The sequence below is a fragment of the Grammomys surdaster genome, unplaced genomic scaffold (assembly GCF_004785775.1).
Source record: "Grammomys surdaster isolate TR1022 unplaced genomic scaffold, NIH_TR_1.0 373, whole genome shotgun sequence".
NCBI classification, from domain to species: Eukaryota; Metazoa; Chordata; class Mammalia; order Rodentia; family Muridae; genus Grammomys; species Grammomys surdaster.
Genome location: NW_021604792.1, coordinates 7269175 through 7287402, shown reverse-complemented (window position 1 = coordinate 7287402; position 18228 = coordinate 7269175). Strand labels below are relative to the sequence as shown.

Sequence of the window (18228 nt, the reverse complement as noted above, 5' to 3'; positions counted from 1 at the left end):
CACACACACACACACACACACACACACACACACACACACACACACACGTCGTTGTTAGCTGCCATGTGGGTGTTGGGAATTGAACCTGGTTCATCTGGAAGTGCAGTCAGTGCTCTTAACTGCTGAGCCATCTCTCTGGCTGGCAAGGCAAGTTCTTTAACCTCATCACGACTCACTCACTGCCCTTGTAAAACAGATATCTTAAATTCCTGGCCCATGAAAAGTGCACCGTACGCTTACCGCTTCATTTCCCCCTAGCCCACTGCTCAGTCTTGTTTCTGTTCTTTATCCTCTTTTCCACCACAGGTGACAGGAAAGGGGGTAGGCACCAGATAGAGGGGAGCACGGCAAGAGAAGCAGATGCTTCTGGAGGACTGAACCAGGCTCTCCTGACGCCTGTTAGGCTGTACTTGATGGCATTTAAAAACAACTGGGAAATTGATATCTTCAGCAAAGATCCAGCAACCTCAGTGTAGGCAATGAAATGATGTGTATTATAGTTGCAATATAGGCCCCTTCTGTACCACATATGTGCACACACACAGACACACATATGTGCATACACACCCACACACATATGTGCATACACACCAAATACACACATGCACGCACACACACACCATGCTTAGTGATGCTGAAGTTGATCTATAAATGCAGGTGAAGCTGGCCCTGACAGACGACTGCTGGACTGATGGTTGTAGCTGACATCAGGACACCCCCTGTCCTGCAGATGACCTGATGTTTTCTCTGTAGCCACTAGCATGTTAATCAAAAGAGGCAAATGCATATTTTCCCTTTGTTTGGAATATGCGTGGTATTCTAGAAATTACCTGGAATTGCCTTTCCTTGAGTATCTGCCCAATTCAAAGAGATGGTTAGCTCATCACACTAGGACACTCAGACCTGGTAGCAGCTGTTTCTCTTATTGCTGTGTCGCTATAGGAACTGGTCTTCTGATTGCCATTTTTACCCCCTCCCCATGCTTAAAAACATATTTTTCTGAAGGCTTGAAAGTGACTTAAGCTCTTCGGCAGACAGATAGTAGCCTCACATGAGCATTGTTTCGGTACACCACAGTCCCCTGCCCTCCCACCCCATGGAGTAGCTTGAGCTGAGACATCTCAGACATGGCCATGTTAGAATCCTGCGGTAAACACCAGAGCAAGACTTTATGATAATGCCTGGGTGTTTCCCAGGAACCGAAATGAAACTTGAAAGGTGCCATTCTTCTGTGTAAGAATGATTGAGCAAAGTGTGCTGCTGACTTGATAGCACACTGCTTGGCGACATCAGCTCCTGCATCCAAGCCGTCTCCTTTCTTTCACTCTCGTGTGTACCAAGGTCATGTCTTAAGTGATCTGCCAGCCTTCGAGGGCGTCGGCAGGCTACCAGCATCCAACAGCAGCCTCCAAGACAGTCCAGGCTCCCCAGTGTTCTCAAGGTAGATCATAGACCTCTAACTGATTCGTTTGCTTCCTTACATCTGGGAGGACTGGGACTGGGAGTTGGTGTTGGGAGAACTTTTATGGCGTTATCAGGAATGAGATCAGTCACCACAAGTGGTTTCTCGAGGAGTGTGAGATAGGGCCAGCTTGTGTGCTTCAAAGTTTCAGAAGGTGTCACCTTGAGAAGCCATCACATCATCTGACTTATGTATAGCTGTTCCTCCGTGTAACCAAAGGTCCGGAACTTTGCTGTTGGTGTGCTAGAGGTTCCAGGGCCAGCTTGTTACCTGTTAACGCCATGTAACCTGCATAAAATTGCTGAGTCCCAAGTCTTTAAAGTGGTAATGAAATATCACACTTAGCTGAGTACTGTGACACACACCTGTAACCTAACAACCTGACAGGCGAGATTAGACAAATCAGGAGTCCATGGCCAGCCTTGACTTCTTAGCAAGTTAGAGGCCAGCCTGGACTACATGAAATCCTGTCTCAAAAAAACCAATCGAAACACAAATCAAACAAACAAAAAAACCCCCAAAACTCCATCAAACTCCCCTTGTCCCCCTCTCCCCCCCACTCCAACGAATCATACTTAACTGATAGCTGGGAAGTTTAAATACAATATTTGTATTTGTCAGATAAAAGCTGATCGCTGATGATATAGTTTCTTTATTGTTTACTTTAAAAAATTCTTACTATATACTCCTTAAACAAATTGAGATGTTTTTTTCTTGTCCATTTTCGTAGTCTGAGCAAATAGTGGGGCAAGGTGCATATTTGTTGGATCAAAGAAAAATCATTTATCAAGGTCTTCAAATCATTTTCTCACTCACTGGCCCAATAAGTATGAATTATCTGCAGTCTGTTAGGTACCATGTTTGGAGATTAGTCAATACAACCATACTCGGTGCCTCCACATTGTTTGTTAGCTGATCTTGGAGAGGAAAATTACATAGAAAAGAAGAATTGTGATTAGTTTTGATCCTGGAGCTGGGATTTTAAGCATTAGAAATGCCTGCTGTCACTAATGTCACATTTGACTAGCCAGACTTGGTGCTGTTTCGAGTAAGGCAAAAATAGGGCAATAAACCATTATTTATAACTGACTGGGGGGTTGGGAGATGCTCCATTAGTAATGCATGCTGTGCAAGTATGAGGATCCCCAGAAGCCAGGCTTAGCAACAGCAACTACCTAAAAGCCCAGTGCTGGGGAGGCGGAGACAGGAGGATCTCTGGAACTTGCTAGCTGGCTAATGTAGCCAAATTGGTGAGCCCACCTGGCCTCTACAAAAGGTGGAGGAACATTTGAGGAGAGAACCTGGTGGGAACCTCCGTCCTCCATTTGTGTGTACATTCACATGTCTCCACACAAATATATGCATGCACACACACACACACAACACACACACACACCCACACACCCCTACACCCCTATATCTGTAACATTTAAAAAAAATTATTCTTTGAAAACTTCATTGTCTGTATTTTTATTTTTTTGTTATTTATTCTCACTCCGCTCCCAACAACTCCCAGGTTAAGGCACCACCTCCTTGGTCCCCCCTGGTGTCCTCTTTTGAGTCCTATTCCTCCTGCCCATATACTCCTGGGCTTGGGGCCTTCGTAGGACAGTGACCTACTAGAGGCCACATCTGTTAAAAACAAAACCCACTCTGACTTCCCCTCCTCCAGAAGCCATCAACTGCTTCTCTGTTAGGGGCGGGGCCTTATCAGCTCCTCTCCCTTCCATGATAGAATGTTGACTGTCTTGATACTGTACCGGAGCCTGTGTGGGCAACCGCGGCTGCTGTGAGTTCATGAGTGCGCCCATCTTCTCTTGTCCTGGCCAGACTTCTTCTTGACTTCTGGCTGTTACAATCTATCCTCTCCCTCTTTCTTCTGAGATGATCCTAGAGATGGACAGGGTTTGTGTGTTTCTCGTCTGGGGGTGGGGTTGGGAGGGAGAGACAGAAAGATCCCATCGAAGGCTCACAACTTCATTGGCCTATATAACTGTTTTTCAAAGTTTTCAAAGAGGTATTCTTCCGTAAGTCCCGTTGAGGGCTAGGGTATTAGTGGAGGTCTTTTAAACTCATGACTAAGTATCTACTTTGTAAAAACACCCTGTGTTTGGGTGGCAGGATGCTCATTAAGACAGTCTCCCATCAGACTTCAGAACTGAAGGGCAGAGAATGCACCTCCTGGAGGAGAGAGATGAGTAGATAGCCACCACGGGTGGTTGGTAGCAAGATTTTGAGGTTGACGGTTGGATTCAAATTTTTGTTAATAAGTCACTAGTGGCCCTAAATGGAAAAAGAACAAAACACAAACTTTTGTTAGCATGGAGAAACGTCTTGAGTGACATTGTGTAATGAGGGTCGCTCATTTCATAAATAATGAGTCTTGTTCCTAGGGATTAGGGGTTTTGGTGGTAAACAGAGTAGGCAAGGTCCCTGCTCATGTGGACCTTGATAATTTCTCCTCTGGAGTAGGTGGGAGAGCCTGGCCCATCAGTGTGGTCTCGGGTACTGAGTGGCAGCTTGTAGGTGAGGCTGGCCTACAGCTGTGGTTGTGGACACAAGAACATCAAATCCCAAACTCCAGCAAACCATTGACCCATAACCAAGGAGTTGTGGATAAGACATAGACCCAGACTCAGGGACAGAGTTTACTTGAAGCAAGCATGGACTGGCATTTGGGTCCAGGGTTACAGGGTCAGGAAGGCGAGCTAGAGATGGGGACACTTGGGCTGAGTCCAAGATGAGGAGAGAGACCTTCCCGAGTAAAGCCAGGTGTCCATAGGGTTAAAACCCCGTAGTCAACTGGGAGACATTTCTAAACATCTATTGAACTCAAAAAATGTTTATTAACAGTGGTTCAGATCAGTGGGGTTTTTGTTTAGGTCACAGAACACTCAGGGGCATACCCAGGGATTTCCATTCTCAGAATTTCTCTGTTATCTAGATTTGACACTGAAGACCAGTTTCTGAAATTGGACTGATTGACTGATCGATTAATTGACTTTTTTCGTGTCTGAAGAACAGAAAATAATACCGGTCTTCTGCCTTGCTAACTAGTGGATACAGAACGCTGTAATGCATCCAGGCTGCTCGTGTTGATTTTTCTTAAGCATTTAACAAAAGAGGGGGACAAAGGGAGCAGCTTTTGTCTTTGAACCTAAGTCTGAAAGGAATGGAAACTATTGCCTAAGAATAAGCACGTCAGGGCTGGCATTGACTTTTTCACTGTTTTAACCCCATTCACTCAAAACCCCGTCAGCTGACAGCACAGTTGTTTGAGCTGCACAGTGAGCCAAGAAGCCGAGACGGTGCTCGCTCGTGGTTTCATTGGGAAGAGTCAGTGTGGAGGAAATAACGAGTGTGTTTCCTCAGGTTCTACTTCTGTTGTTTTTAGCATTGGGAATAGAGGAAAAAAGCAGATACAGAGAAAGTTAGAACTGTCAGGGTCAGGTGCAAGGTTGGGGTGGTAGCGTGCCAGGTCTTGGGAAACTGAGGCAGGAAGAACCTGAATTTGAGGCTAAGAGATCGAGGAGAAGGGAGGAAAAATGGAAAAGAAACTGCAAGGTACATTAAAATTTTAAGGTTTGGGGCAATTCTCCTTTGGTAAAGATGCTGCTGCCAAACCTGAGGACCTGAGTTCAATCCTTGGGACCTACATGGTAGAAGGAGACAGCTAACTCCTGCAGGTTGTCCTCCGACTTCCACACATATGCAATAGGTAAACAAAAAAATCCAACTTCATAGAATGTTTTTAAGCTGTAAGGTTAGTTTTAGTTAACAGTTGAGAGGCTGGCTGATCCAGGATTTTTAGTCATTTTCCCTTTAAGAAGGATCCTCAGATGGATCTTCAGTCACAGCCACGGGAGCTGGGCAGGAAAGATGGCCTGTCAGACTCAAGCGTGCTCTTAGGGAAGTGAGAGTTCTGTGTTGTAACTCTGCATGCAGCTTGTATTTTCGTTCTCTTCTCTCCTAGTTAGCCTCTCACCTTTCCTCAGAGTGAAGGTTATAACTCAGAGAAGTTTAAACCTGTTTTATGGTTTAAATTTTAGGAAGCAGAACACAAATAGCATTGAGCAGGGTGTCCCAAGCATAACCACTTGTTGGGCTGTGGTGTTTCTAGGGATGTAATGGAAATATCGTGGCCAAGTTTAAGGATGATCCACAGGAACTGAAGTTTGGCAGAATGGCATCCTGACAGAACTGGGACTCAGCTCCTAGGGAACTTGCTAGGTAGCCTAGAGGTGAGTTGCGGGTAGGAGGGGTTTGTGGTCTCTGAGTCTAGAGGGCAGAAGCAGTCCCATTGCATCATCCTTCTCTGGGAACGGCTTCTGGTTTGGAGGACTGTAAGGAACTTTGGAGAAAGGAAAGAGGAGGCATGTACAGTGTCTGTTTATGAAACAGTGGGTACAACCAATGCTCCTGCTTGACCCCCCCATTCCTTCACCCAGTCTACCCTGGGCAGGGCACAGCCCCTGAATATAGCTATTAGTATACAGTATGGTTGCCTTTGTCATTACTGAAGTGAAACTGAGACTTTATTTTATTTTAAATGAATGCAATTTGAAAACATTTGACTCAGGTATTAGAAGCTGCTTGGGCAAATAAGCTTACCCTCCCGGCTGGAACTCATATTCTCTCTCTCTCTCTCTCTCTCTCTCTCTCTCTCTCTCACACACACACACACACACACACACACACACACACACACACACACACACATCGGATGGTCTGGAACTATGTAGCACTGTCAGACCTTGACCTCTCAACAATCATTCTGCACCAGCCTCTGAAGTACTGGGATTATATGAATATGCCACCACCCCACGTTCTCCAACTGTAAATTTTATGATATCTAAATACAGATAAAAGCTTTCCAGTGGAAAATTAGTTTCCTGTTGGTGATATGTTATATTATAAACTAGATACCAGATTTCAAAGAGTTTGTATTTTTAAAAAGGTAAGATATAGCCGGGCAGTGGTGGCGCACGCCTTTAATCCCAGCACTTGGGAGGCAGAGGCAGGTGGATTTCTGAGTTTGAGGCCAGCCTGGTCTACAGAGTTAGTTCCAGGACAGCCTGGGCTATACAGAGAAACCTTGTCTCCAAAAAAATAGAAAAAAAAAAGGTAAGATATAGTAATATATTTAAATTAAGAATGTCATGTATTGATTATATGTTGAATCTTTTGTCTGAATTGAGCTAGTGATATATTATATATTTATTCTATATAATATTGTGTATTACTATATCATATATAGAGATCCTATGTGGAGTCTATCAAAGAGCAGTAGAACTTTCTAGGGAAGTTTGTTAGACGTCAAACAAAGGGGGGAGGTCGTTTCCCCCATTCTGCTAGGATACCCTTGCATATAGATAGGCTTGTGGCCATTGAGGGTTGGGAAATAGGTTTTAATAAGAGCAAGTTAACTGAGAAGCTAGCTTTGCTTGTGTGTAATCACGATAATTTTCAAGTTCGTTTTTACCTACTCACGAACTACTGTTCTCCTGGAACAGGAGAAGCAACCGCATCAGTGCCTCTGTCGTTTGCTTTTGTTCGGCATTTCTCCTGCCAGAATCTTAGTGACGGTCAGCGTGGATTTGGCTTGCTAATATTAAGAATATAATCTTACCAGAGGGGAATTCCATTGCTTAGAAGGAAATACAAGCCTTTTCCAACCCATTTCAACCTTAAGGGCCCCTCCTTCAGTGTTTTATTATTAAACATTCCAGAATCTTCCTCTTCTGTAGTTGGCAATGGGATAAGCTTGCCTGGGTGCTCTGTAGGCAGGTTGGCTTACAGGTTGCTTTGTGAAAGGACACAGATGTTGGAGGTAGGTTTCTGCCACAGCCCTGTCACTTTTTAAAACAGCGTGTCGCTTGAAACAAAAAGAGAAGGTGTTCCTAATATCCAGATGTTTAGGTGCTGTTGAGAAGTACAGTTTCTAGGAAGAACTTAATTGTCCAGCAGCTTTTTCCCTGGTAGAGCTTTCACTTTAACAATGAGAAAATAAGTCAGAAATTCTTGAGTAAACTACTCTCGCCCTGTAGGTCTACTTGGTACAGACTCTTATTTACCCAGAGCTTAAAAACAGTTGTAGGTAGGTGTACTCCAGACATGAGAGTTAGGAATGTTAGCTTTATCTACAAGAGTTGCATGCATCATTCAAGGGGATCTTTGATTGATACTTCAATATCAGGTTGAACTTGTGTCAGATGGTTCTGTGACTTAATTCCTGAGGTGTTAGGAAGACATGGTGGCATGCAATGGAAAAGGTTTCTTTTTGGTGCCAAACCCTACCAGGTACAAGGTTCCTGGTAGTTTAAAAGCTTTGTTTGATTTGCATTTTCTTCCTGAGATTGAACCCAGGGATTTGCTTATGCTAGTTAAGTGCTTCATTGGTCAGGGGTGATTTTAGCCCCTGGGTTCCAAGGTATCATTAAAAAGTCAGTTGTGTGACTGGAGATGCTTCAGTGGCTCAGACCACACACTGGTCTTTCAGAGGACCTGGATTCAGCTCCCAGTGCTTACAGTGAACTGTTCTAAGGCACATGCAGTTCAAACTCCAGGCTTTCCAATGTCCTATACTGGCCTCCACAGGTACCTGCACTCACATATACATACACCCCCCACTCCCCAACACACAGAGAGAAAGACACACACACACACACACACACACACACACACACACACTTTAAAACATAAATCTTAAAAAAAAAAACAAACCCAAAGTCAGCTACCTGGAGTTAGGGGTGTTTCCCCTGATTCTGATGCTTCAGTGTGCAGGATGGACCTCATTGCCAGCTGCAAGGTTACTTTGGTCGGAAATGTACCTCAGAGTCACTCTAGATAGAGTACCCACAGCAGATTAACTAAGGAAATAATTTCACTGAGGTCTAGCTTGGCCAACCATTGTGTTTACTAGTGTCCCTTACAGATGAGTGAGAGGTGACTTATAGAAATGTGGGTGGCTCAAAGGTGATAAACGTACCCCAACATGGGTGACAACTCATAGAAACTGATTTTCTGGAGCTCTCCTATAACTTGTAGTCAGTCAGCTATAGTTCCCATCCTCCATCCCCCATCCTCCATCCCCTACCCTCCACCTCCCATCCCCCCACCACTAGCAAATTGCTAATGGCAGTTTAACTTTTGAGAGTGGGCTTGGGTGCCTTGTTGAGTTTCAGGAGCTGCTGGAGCCCTGTACATCTCATGTGCTTCCTTCCTGCCTACAGGAGGCAATGCTTGAATTCCGACAAGGTGGCCACCCAGCACATAGGCACAACTATCTAAGCCCTGACAGCTATCTTGGAATTATTCCTTCAGAAGAATAAACAATGGGCATTTCAGGTTCTACGCTACATGTCAATTCTCTAGTACAGCGTTTTCAACTTTCCTAATGCTGTGACCCTTTAATATAGTTCTTCATGTTACGGTGACCTCCAGCTGTATTTAATACAGTTCCTCATTTGTTGATAATGTAAATATCTGTGTTTTCTTCTGATGGTCTCAGGTGAACCCTGTAAAAAGTTTTGTTCAAATCCCCAAAGCGGTCACGACCCACAGGTTGAAAACTGCTGCCCGGAGAAGGTTTCTGAGGCCTGAGTTGGTGGAAGAGAAGGAAGAGGGGATAGACCAGAAGGGGAGTAAGCTCCATGTCCGCCAGCTTCTCTGTTAACCCTGCCATGCCCCTGTCACATATACCCAATGGGCAGAGAACAGGGTTCTGGGACAAACATTAGAACCTGAGGCTGAGCATGTTCCTTGGATGGCCTCTGAGGGGAGATGAGGAACTACCTTGAGCATACCTGGGTAGAGCAGGTTTTCCTGTATAGATCATGTGATGTCACTCAGACGCCTTGTATTACCACTGGTCACCTGAGTTACCGGGCAAGGTAGGACAGTGGTAATTGACTCAGGATGGAGGACAGTTGGCACACAAACTAATGTGGCTTCTAAAATCTGTTATGAAACAGAATTGTTTATCCTATGACTTTATTGATTTTACTTCTTTCTGTCTTGATTTCAAGCCGGAATTCTCAGCAGTAACTGAGCACATTGGAATCACCAGGGAAGGTTAATATTAATGTCTGGTTCATACCCCACAGACCGAATATTAATGTCTGGTTCACACCCCACAGACTGATTTGCCGGGTTGTTCTGGTTGTTTGTTTGCTTGTTTTTTTTTAAGTTCCTCTGGGTAGTTCTGACCTGTAGCCAAGATTCAGAATATCTGATCAAAAATGCATGTTTCCTAAATTGTTAACTGATCCTGAATCCCCAAGGAACATAGGAATTTTTAAGCATATTTTTTATGTACCATTGAAGACTAACATTTCTAATGAAGGCATGAAATCCCATATAAGATAGATGATTAGGCTTTAGAAAACTGTAAGAGTATAGTTAATTCCCTGTTATTTTTTAAGCTACTAAATATTCTGCTAAATATCATACATCACACTTGTATTTTTATATTTCATTCTCAATTTAATTGCTTATTGTTCAGAATGGTAAAAATGCCAGTGTCTCTGTAGTAGAAATCACTTATCAGCAATACCTCTTTCAATAAATAAATCACCAGAAACCCAAACTCCTGGATCTATCGTGGCTGCAATGAAGGAGCTAGCTGCCTCTTCTAATTGTGAATTTTGTGTCTAAGAGTTAAAAAAAAAGACTCTGTAAATTTTGTTTTGACAAGTATACATAGAAAATGTTTTCTGGAAGTGGAAACCCAGGAGTGAGCCATTTGTGGTAGGTTGTAAGGTGGTTTGTGTATGCGGGGAGTATCCTAGGGTAGTGGTTTTCAACCTTCTTAGTACTGTGACCCTTTAATACATTTCTTCATGTTGTGGTGACCCCGAACCATAAAATTATTTTCATCGCTTCTTCATAACTGCAATTTTGCTACTGTTACGAGTAGTAATGTAAATCTTTTGGAGATAGAGGTTTCCCAAAGGGGTTGCAATCCACAGGTTGAAAATCCTGACCTAGAGTATTTGTTTTGTTTTGCTTTGTTTTTTTGAGGGAGGTGGAGTTCTGCCTCCTCAGTCAGCGCTTTTACGTCAGATACTCACAATTTCCTATGTGCAACACCAGGACAGGACAGGTTTGATTCTTAAAGTCAGCAGAACATGGGACTTTTATGTCCCTTGTTGTAACCAGACCTTGTGTTTGCCAAGAGCCTTTGATTCAGGAAGCCCAGGCTCATTTCAGTCCTTTGGAGGAGCATGCTGTAGCAGTCAGGGCTGGGTGTTCACTAGCCTGGTGTCTCAGGAACGCTGGAATGTGGATTTTTCTTTTTTGCTTTTAAACACAGTGTTAATTGGTTGCATTGCAAATTGTTTAGGTAGTAAACATTTTTCTAGAGATGTAAATCTTTTCTGACTTAATTTGTACTCATTTCTCTAGATAGAGTTTACAGGGTTATTTTTGTTGTTGATCTTTGTTTGTTTGTTTTGTTTTGTTTTCTGTTTAGTTGTCTGTCTCAGCCAGAGCAGGGGCAGTGGAATCACCTGACATGAGCAGAACAAGAGAGTTCTTCATTTTGACCTTGATAGAATTTGTGGCCTGCTGGGGTTAGGGAATCAGATAAGACCCCAGCTTCCATGGGGCTGCCTAGCCTGGGCCAGCAGCACAACACTACAAAGTACAGTCTGTCCCTTGTGTAGCTGACCTGGGGAGTAGAACATAAACCTGTCCGAGATCTGCTGTCTGATTTTGAAAACTTTCTTACTGGGCGTAAGTGGCCCAGAGTAAGCTATGGACGTGTTATAAGGAGACATTACAGGACTCAGAGTCCTTTTGGTTATAAAGAGGTCTAAGCTGCTGCCCACCCCACCCTCTTCCAGCCTTTGCTGCTAATTTGCTGGCATTATGAGTTCGACTTCCAAGATATAGATCTTAAAGAAGAGAGAAAGAACAGGACTGTGAATGATGCTGTGCAACAGCAAAAAGGGATAGGAGGAGGGGGAGGAGGAAGAGGAAGAAGAGGAAGAGGGGGAGGGGGGAGGAGGAGAAGGAGAGAGAGAGAGAGTTTAGGAAGCCACACAAAGCAGGTAGTGGGATCAGAGTTGCTACACTGGTGCTGAAGCAGTCTGCAAGACCCTGACCTTGGACTTCCCCTTGGGTTTACAGTCTCACGAGTCCCAGGACAGCTCCCACACCAGTGGCCCCCGTGAATGATGCACAGGGGCTATGGTGTGGCGGTGGCACATGCCTGAAGGTCTTTTCTCATTTGTGGGGCGAAATTGAGAAGCCTCTCTAATGGTGCCCCCGATACAAGTAAATAGCAACTCTCTCAGTTCATTACTTGTTAGCCTCAGGCAGGGACTGCGCAGATTGGCTAATTGTAATAGCCAACCCATTAAAGGGAATAGCATTAATGGAGGAGAAAGCAGCTAATAAGGTAGCTGAACTTGGCTACAGCGTCGTGCCCAGGGTACAGGCTGCTGCTGCTAACTTAAGTACCTGTTTGTTCTGCATCTGGAAATAGCCAAGAAGAATGAATTTAGTAACCCTCTTTCAAATGGTGGATCTGAAGCTCAGGGGGCATTTCTGGGTAACTCAGACATTGAAACAGTTTTTCCCCTGAGGCAGCACTTGAGGGTCTGTATAAGTAGAAACACCCACCTTTCCTACGGTGAACAATGCTGCCGGCCCACTCTGAGAGCTCATACACATCCACAGTGTTTTCCAGTAGCCATGGTGGGTACTGCCAGGCTCATCCATTCTCTGCTTCAAGCAGTTGTGGCCTTGTAGCTGGGACTAGGATGCTGTCTAGGCCTGGGAAAGGTACGAATTTAATTTCCCTGCCCAGGTCTGAAGCTTGTAACCTTGCTGTCATGTACATGATGCTGGGACCCAGCCAAATGAGCTAACCATCCGTGCATCCTAAGAGCTGGGCGGGCTCCACAATCCTCCCTGGAAACCACAACCTGGCATTGAAAAGAATCCCAGCTTTAGTTGCTACTTTCTCTTCGTGTCAGAAATATCTAAGAAATTCAGAAAAGTTAAAAAGAAGAAAAGAGAATTTTGTGGTAAGCCAACTCTCAGGAGTGGAAAGGATCTTAATTAAAATATTTTAAAATCAGAACAATAAAGAAATGGATGTGAGGTTTTTGTTGTTTGGTTTTGTTTTTCTGTTTTGTTGTTTTGGTTTTAACTTTGGTACCCTAGTTCTAGAGGCACCTGCTTTTACAACCTCAGAGTCTGTTTGATAAGTAAGTAGATACAATGTTCCCGTTGTGTGTGGGGCTGCTCTTAACCTGTGTTATTGTTAACAAGCTTTGATTTGCCAGAGAGTGTCATATTGTATCAAAACAGCATCTTTGAATTATGAAGCGTTTGTGTGAGCCCCCAGTATGGAAGCTTCTTTTTAGAAAACCTCCGTGTCTTAGCCTCCATCAGCTCTCGAAGGAATAATCCCACACACACACGTATGCTGGGGCTGTTGCCAGGGCTTCCCGAGTAGTGCTCAGGTCTGTATTACAGGTGCCTGCTCCTTAATATACAATTGCTGTTGATTCAGCTTGAATAAGGATCTTCAAAGGCTTGGTCCCAGAGTGGCACTATTGGGAGGTCAAGTACCCCCTTTAAGAGATGAGGTCCTATGGAGAGATGCCTCATAGTGCTGCTCTTCTAGTGGACCTGGGTGTGATTCTCAGCACCCACGTAGTGACTCACAACCATCTACGACTTTAATTCCATGAGATCTAATGCCCTCTGCTGGCTTCTGTGGGCTCCAGGAATGCACATGAAGGACAACACTCTCATATAAAATAAAAATAAATAAATCATTTTTTTAAGAGAGGGGTTGGGATGGGGGATTAGAACTAGTGACTAGTGAGAGATCTTCAGAGCATAGGGGACATGCCCTTGAAAGGGATAGTAGGATAGACTGGTGCCTCCCTTTGTCTCTGTTTGCTTCCCTGTCTTCAGTAAAGTGATTTACATTCTCTTGCCAACTTGTGCTGCCTTGCCCCAGACCCATAGCCATAAGGCCTGTCGATCACATGCTGAACACTTAAAACAGAGAGCCGGGACAAACCTTTCCTTGTCTTAAGTATTTGTTGCAGAGATGGAATGCTGACTAATACACAGGGAATGCTTCACCCTTTCTTGTACTCACTCTTCTGATACTTGAAGACGTCTTGGAGAATCCTGTAAGACTTAAAGGAGCCGCAGGTCACTGACCACGTAGAGACTTATTGACTTTAGTGGTCCTCATTTAGAAGTGTCTGTCTGCAGGCCCTTGAAGGATGCCTTTCCTAGACACCGTCCGCTGTGATTTCTGAAGGCAGACTTTGCCTCCTGAGGACCTAAGATTTTTCCTGTTGTATTAAGTGAGTGCTGACAGGGTCCCTTTCCTGCTTCTCCCTTTTAAAATCTCGTCTACATATTTAGATTTGATATTCTTGAAGAATTGGAAAAGATTGAGTATGAGAAATGTCTTGATAAACATTAGGGATAAAGAGTAAGATATTTTTACCCAACAGTAACCACGACGAGATTTCTGCACAATGTAAAGCAATTAAACACACAGGCAATCTGTAGATGCTTCGCTGGTCCTGCTGATTGTTGCAAAGTAAACACACACCCCTGTGTGAATTCTAATGGTTGCCCCTGGAAAGAGGGCACGTGGGGACAAACTTCTCAAGACATTGTACACTCTCTTTCTTCTAGCTAAATTCATTTACTTTCTGCTCCTGAGATACATCACAGACTTAGGAAAGTGGGCCCCTGGTTTTGACAGTTCTGATTGAGAACTGAGGACAGGGGCAAAGCGAGGAGCTATCCCAGGGGCACTGTACTTCATACAGTGGCAAGTTATGTCTTAGGATTCCCGATAAGCTACAGAGCCATTGGTGATTGGCCAATGGTACTTGAATGCAGTTTCTTGATAATTCCTCTTTATTAGAAGCACTTCGGTGGAGTGGACTTAGACCAGCCTGTACTCACATTACCAGCTCTGCTGTCTCCCAAGTTGGTGACTGCACAAGTTGCTTAATTAAGCATTACAGTTTTCAGATCAGGTTCCCTACTGTGGGTTGATGATAAGGATGCCTTCCTGGCAGCATTCTTCAGAGGTGTGAACAACTCCACAAGAAGCACACACCTCTCTTAATGTTTTTTTTTTTTTGATTTTTGAAGTAACTGTGTTTTCCAGCTATATTTGTATTCAGAAATGTATAAGTGTGCATATGTTTTTAGGGATAGAATGATACGGCATTGTTTTTGTTGTTTTGTTGCTGGTGGTGGTGATGGTGGTTGATTTCAGTGTTGAGGCTAGAACCCAGGACCTTGCATACGTTATGTAAATTCTACCACTGAGCTGCACAGCCCACCATACAATTTAAATATCAGAGCCATTCTAGAAATACAAAGACTTCAAGTTGTTTAATTCAGAATGACGAAGACAGGCCTAGACTCAGTGAATATTAGAATATTTCTTAGTGATAGGGAGGGAAGCATCCCAGTGATTCTTTAGTGCAAGGCTTGATTGCAGGGCTTATTATTAAATGTACCTTTCCTTTTTCCTTTATAACACCACTGCACGTAAGATAAGAGGTGTGGGTAAAGAAAGATTTAAGGTGTTATGATTTAATTCTATCCATTGGACAAATGCAATGTATTGTCTCCTGATTCCGAACCACCTGCTTTATCCATCATCAGAGACTTCCAGAGAAAACAGAAGAGCCTGGCTCCTCAGAAGAGCCCTGCCAGCTGAGTGTCTGTGGTTTGTCCCTCCCTGGAGAGGGTTGCCTGGGCCATCAGGGTAACTTGGGGAGGAAGCTGCAGAAACCAGAAATGTGGCTCCCTCCATGTTACTTTCCACAGGGAATGCCTATTTGTCTTCCCCGAGATACTGATGTGTATCCGGCCAGTGAGTTTTGAAAACCAGATACCATTTGGGTTATAGAATGACTTTCAAGAGAGAGGCTTCTCTTAGGAAGAGCCTAGATACCGAGAAGCATTTGAGCTCTTGGTTTTAGATGTCTCCTCTACTCTTTCTGGGAGGAGAAGAATTCACCATAACTCTACTTCTGCATTTGCTTTTCTGCTTTCCTATTCCTGTGTGCCTGGATACCTGTGGTAATCTTCCTCAGCCTATTTCTTTCTTTCTAGGGACATATTGTTTCTTTCTAGGGACACTCCAAAAATACTATCTGTGGTTGCATATGCATACTTTCTCAAGTTCTTTAAGTTTATCTCACTGAATCTTGGGTTGGACAAAATAGTGAATGTACTTTTTTTTTTCCAAGACAAGTGAAGAAATAGATGTTTGGGAGCATGTTAGTTTGGGTTGTTATTTGTATCTGTAATGCTAGAGACCTAGAAAATGGTGCAGGTAGATTTTTTATTTATCTGTTGTTTTTTTTTTAAAATAATTTATAGATGTGGTTTGTTAGTAAAGGCATGCTTATCAAACACATATTTAATGAAAGCCACCACCACCAATCTTGAATCATTTTGCAGCTAGAATAGAATATTTAAGTAGTTGTTTGCTTTCATTTTTCCTGCTGCTTTGATAAAACGTCCTGACAAGAAGCAATTTAACAAAGGGTTATTTTGGTTCTCAGTTCCGTGGGATAGTCCATCATGGAATGATGGGGAGAGAATGGGTAGCAGGAGGTTCAGATAGCTGGTTTCGTCACAACCACAGTGCAGAAACAGAGCATCCTTGTGCTTAGCATACTATCTCCTCTTTGTATAATCCAAGATCCCAACCAAGGGGATGGTGCCACCTATAGTGGGCTAGCCTTCCCACCTCAGCTATCCTCATCACAGGGAGGCCTTCAGGCTCATCTCCCAGTTGATTCTAAATCTCATTGAGTTGACATTTGAGATTAACCATCACACTGAGTATTCCAGCTTGTTTAGCAGTCACAGTATAGCTTGTCAGAGGAAGGAGGGAGTCCTTCTGTGCCATCTGTTAAGGTTGGTTACAGGACAAGCATTAGCTTTCTCTCAAGCTTTTTGAGATCTGCCAGCCTGATCTTTCTCTGCTGTTTTTACATCTTCTCTGGGTTGCAGTGTTCACTGTCGTGGTGGGACACCACCATATACCAGATGAGAGGCACCTACGGTAAGATTCTTACCATAGCCCCAGGAAGCAGTTCAGTCCCATGACATTCCTCGGAACTTTCTACACAGGCTTCAGAAACCAAATTGGAGATAGAATCTTGGCATTTACAATGTTTTTGAAGCAGTTTCTGGAAAGAATTCCTCAATCAATTGAGGACATCTAACTCTTTCTGAAATTACCTGCTAACCATCTTTCCACAAGAGCACCAGCTTTATTTCTTCCTCCCTGGATTCGCAACATGCTTTGCCTATATTTCCAGAAGGCATTTAATTAACAATAGGCTCCAGCCCAACCCCTCGTCCTTTTTAGGTCATAGTGTAAGAATAAGTGTGAGAATGGACCAGCGTGGTCCTTGTAATTTACAGAAGCTTTCTGTTGAATAACTCAGAAGAGGGAGATGTTCGTGGTATTAGTAATTCTGAGCTTTTGACCTTTCTAGAATGGGCCTGGGAAGGAGTGGAGGAAAAGATGTCGTTTTCCTGTACAGGATGAATGAGTGAGCCTCTTTTACATGGAAGTTTCAAGTTCACAGGTTAAAAATAAGCACAGTCAAGTTGGTACCCTTCATTAGCCCTTCATGCTGTAGGCAGTATTGAAGGGAGGAGATGTAAATAATTTCAAATTCAATAAGTTGTTCTTATAGCAGCATACATTTTAAAGGGTTTATATAATGCTTAGAGAAATGTACATTTCATCATCCCTTGCCTTCAGCTGTTTTTAGCTTTCCTCTCCTGTACTGAAGCTTCTTGTACCTTCTTCCCTCCTCGTGGATATTACAGTTGACCTCAGAAGTTACAACACTTCCCCTTTGTCCAGCAGCTCAGTGTGGTGGGTTGTGTCTGCACATTTGAGAGCAGCATCTCCTACCCGGCCAGCATCTAACAATAACACACTCACTTCATGGCATGTTTAATCATGGCGTTGACTTCCATCCATAGCCCATTCTTTATAATACCTGAATGCATTAGTATTGCTGTCTATACAATTTAATTTGAGTCATGTTTATAATCCTTTTGGAGAAAATCCTGAGTGTTCCCTATATTAAAATAAAGCTCCTTTGGATTTCATCTGGCTGACAGTTTTCTCTAGAGGTGAATCAGCCAACAGTTACTATGCTAGACACCTTTTCTTTTGATAAGAGTCAAGCCAGAGGGGAAGCAGTAGTGAGGATAAAGAAACCACTTGATTTGGGATGTTCAATGTGAGTCTCCTTTATGTCCCCCTATCTAGGTATCTCTATTTGAGATAGCTGGGTATGATTTTCCTAGTGCCTGGTAGCTGCTGATGGGCCAGTATAGATATTAAGTATATGGCTGTAGTAAGTCACAGTAGAAATCAGAGAGACAAAGCACATTAAGAGTAACGTCTGGAGCTCCCAACTTCATATTCTGCCTCAGAAAAGAGCCCACATACTGGATAGCAGTCTCCTGAGGGTTCTGCTAGTTGCCAAGCACAGGGGTCCAGTAGGTAATCATTGTTGCCCACAGGTTGTTCAAGGCCTGGGAAACACGTCTAGATTTTCTCCCATGTGGTCAATGTAGCAACTCCTCTGTTGTGGATAGGTGTCTTCACGGACTCTTTCATAAAGGGCTTCCTGACCTCACTTTATATAGCTTTTCCCAGTCTGGAGCCATCATCCGGAATGAGAGTCCAGGTGTCGCAATCACTCCGGTTTGCTGCAGCC

The 18228-nt window shown here is 43.6% G+C and overlaps 1 protein-coding gene across 1 annotated transcript in view; it reads left to right on the top strand.

Annotated features, from left to right (window-relative positions):
• The window catches only part of Etv6 (ETS variant 6), a 237403-nt gene that overhangs the window by 77228 nt on the left and 141947 nt on the right, over positions 1-18228 (top strand). The gene's annotated exons all lie outside the window — the stretch shown is intronic.